This window comes from Penaeus vannamei, chromosome 32, assembly GCF_042767895.1.
Source record: "Penaeus vannamei isolate JL-2024 chromosome 32, ASM4276789v1, whole genome shotgun sequence".
Taxonomy (NCBI): domain Eukaryota; kingdom Metazoa; phylum Arthropoda; class Malacostraca; order Decapoda; family Penaeidae; genus Penaeus; species Penaeus vannamei.
In genome coordinates, this window is record NC_091580.1 from 22,299,547 (window position 1) to 22,302,997 (window position 3,451).

The 3,451-nt window shown below is 40.0% G+C and overlaps 1 protein-coding gene across 1 annotated transcript in view; it reads right to left on the bottom strand.

Moving 5' to 3' along the window:
- Positions 1-3,451, bottom strand: part of qvr (protein quiver) — a gene marked incomplete in the record, with an annotated part of 121,003 nt that overhangs the window by 33,513 nt on the left and 84,039 nt on the right. The window contains 1 exon segment of the mRNA XM_070144805.1: positions 1-3,451. This exon segment is cut by the window's left edge and continues 435 nt beyond it.

Consider the following 3,451-nt stretch of genomic DNA (forward strand, 5'->3'; position numbering starts at 1 on the left):
GCGTGATTATTTATATATTTATTTACTTTTTCACAGACATACTTGCGTCACGTATGTCGGACACTTTTTTTTTTCAATTACACACTTTTTCCGTCCACATATATATTGCCACTTTTCTTTTGCTTTTTCATTTTTTTTCAAACAATTTTATTTTTTTTGCTTGAATTTTCTTTCTTGACACTGACGACCTTCTTCAGATGATGCTTGCAGTTGTCTTGAAGCACTCGTCGACACTGAATTCACTCTCTTATTTCATCACTTTATTTTTAATGATTTTCTTTTGATTTTGATTATAGTGGCAATATATTATAGCGCTGGCCCCCGTCCAGCACCCGGCCGTACCGAAGCCGCCGCAAATACTGTCCTCTTGTGTGTGGACGACATGTATATGGGGAAAAGTAAAATCCGACAGCCACATGTTTTGCATTCCTTTTCTTCTCACTCCTGCGGGTAATCGAGCGGCTGCAGTGTGAAGAGAAAAGGACTACACCACGTCTTGTTTGAGCCGGTCAAAGGAATTCGTTTGGCAGCCCCATAGGATCTCCGTTCCGGTTAGTGTGTTAGTGTTAGAGTGTGAGATGTGCAAATGAAAAAACTTTCTCCTGGTTGGGTTTTTGAACATGCCTCAGACGTCGTGACAAGCGGGGCATGTTTATTGGACGAGAGAATTAGTGACGTCATGGGAAGTTGGGACAAGTGTTTGGACGAGAGATTGCTGACGTCATAGGAGATGGGACAAGTGATTGGACGAGAGATTGCTGACGTCATGGGAGATGGGATAAGTGATTGGACGAGATATCACTGACGTCATGGGAAGCGGGAACAGGTAATTGGACAGTCAGTGGCGTTCTTAAAATGATATCTAAATAGGTTTCTTACTAACTACAGGCTAGGTTGTGTATTTGTGAGTATTGAGAGTATTCAGAAATAGGCTTAGGAAATACGGGCGGTCTAGAATAATAACAATACTATCATTACAAGATTAATTAGACTAAGCCACACTTGAACCATTCAATAGATAATAAAGATCTACAGGTCCAAAAAACAAACTTATATAGTAAAATCCATATAACAAAACAGATTCAACTCTTAATCATTAATAACAGTTGGTATTATACTAGGCGTGAGGGCAGACAGCCACTCGACAAAAGATATGTGATCAAAAAATGACAATAAGGAAAAAAAAGGCAAAGAGTAAAGAAAGACCAGCTGATTGGCCAGCGAAAAATATGAACAGCTTCTGGCCAATTGGCTGCGATCTAGTCTACACCGAACCGTCAATTTGTTCCTTCAACAAAGTGATGCCTACCCACTACATTTCGTCAACGTTTGGTTATCACAATAGGTATCAGAACCTGGGAGACTAGGGGTCGGGGAGAAGTGTGGCACCGCTTGGCACCGCTTGGCACCCCCTCTCGATAGAGAAAAAAAAAAGATAATGAATATATATATATATATAAATGAGAGATACTGAGTCGTTGGGCGCGCGCTTAAGAAGCCTTAACTCCTGAAACTTATGCTAGATAAAGTGATAAACATTGTTGTAGTCTTACGTCCCCGGCGGAGGTCAGGGCTAACGATGGCCTCCGGGACTAAAAATTAACATATGTTTACCTCTACATTTAGAGCCAAAAAAGAACACAAAAAAAGGTCCTGTACGTGGTAAGACTAGGGTTGGAAATGTATTCAAAACACCATTTTTAAAATGGGTTTATATATATCTATCTATTTGATTTCTTTAGTAAAATGACTTCTTTTTTTGTTGTTGTCTCTCCTATATTCAAGAACAAAAAAAGTAAATAATGACGACTCCTTAAGTGTATACTTGATCTGAGATACCCAGAAAAGAGCTGAAAACTTTAAGTTTTAGTTCCAGCTCCTAACTTTCTAAGTTCAAAAGAGAGACTGGAGGCTCGTAAGGTAAAGAAAAAAACGAAAAAAAACGAGAAAGGATGAAAGGTCACAAGCCTCTTCTCGTTCAGCAGAGACCTTTTTTTCCCACGACAGGACATCAGGATATCATTTTTTCTATTTTTTTTTTCTTTCTCTTCTTTTTTTGACTCTAAGTTCTACATCAGTTTCAAACATTAAGGTCACAGGAGTACAACATCGGCCCTTAAACATGGACACACGGAGAGACAGTCTAAACAGGGGTGGAAAGTCCAGGAAGAAAGGAACACTAAGTAATCCAATGCAAAAGAACGAGACTAAGAGAGACAGAGAGAGACAGAGAGAGACGTTCATTACGTAGACTAGAGAAATACGGTGAACAGTGCGCTCTACCTTACGGAAGTGAACAACTGAAGTGAACAACTGATATCAGTGAACAAAGCAGTGAGTGCAACAAGGGCGGTTTTTAAGGTTCCGTGGATTCAAGGATTTTTTTCTTTTTAGACATTTTTTTTGGGGGGTGACGTCATTTTCTTTGAAGGGGGTAGGACTGGGGTTTGGGGAGGGGGAGGGTTCGGTGGTGTTCTTACTTTAGCAACAATTAAACAACGTCCAACTACGCACAGGAGCAGTGCACGGGGTATAAGGTATAAGGTATGAGGTAGCAAGCGATGGAAGCGAGGGGGAAAGAGGGGAAACTCTGATGGAAAAATAGGTGACAGCAGCACAAGCGATTTGGACACAAATAATGGTACAAAAAAAACAAACAAAAAAACAAAAAACAGGTAAGCGTGCTTGCGATATGCTTAAGGGAAGCCTTGGTAGTCGTTTGTCTTTAGAGGGAAAAGGGTCATGAGAGGGAGGGGGAGACTAAGAAAAAAGAAAGAAAATAACTACTGTACTATCAAAAGAAACCAACAATTCCTCTACTTTTTCGTTAACTCTTGCTACCACAAACTACGATTCAAATTAAGGAATATGCAAAGGATTAGGAATATTCCAAAAATGGCTATTCGGAGGAATAGACCATTTATACGAACAGTGAATAAATGACACTGATCCTTCTTGATTGACAGGTGATTTGGGGTGACACTAAGCAGGGTGTCAGGAGCCGCCCCTTGCACAGCCTGCTTAGGGGAAAAGGGTGTGTGTTGTGTGTTCGACTGACCAAGCATGCAAAAGGAGCACTCCGTGGTATGCAAGCGGGAAGCAGTGTTAGATCGATAGATAGATGGATAGATGGAGAAATAGAGATAGGTAGATTGATAGATAGGTTTATAGATAGATAGGTTGACTGATAGATTGACAGACATAAAGTGATAGATAGATGGAGGTGGAGAAATATAATAAAAGGGAAAAAAAGGGGAAGGAGAAGAAGTTGAGGTTGCGAGCCAAAGCTTAAGAGGCCAAGAATATAGAAGGAGAAGAAGAAAAAATAAACGAAAAGGAAGGAGAAAATGCATGAGAGGGAACGAACAAAGCCTTCAGTTTCGAAGAAGGATCTTAAAAAGGAAATAGAAAGACAGGAGAAGAAATAGATACTGAATCTCCAAAATTTGAT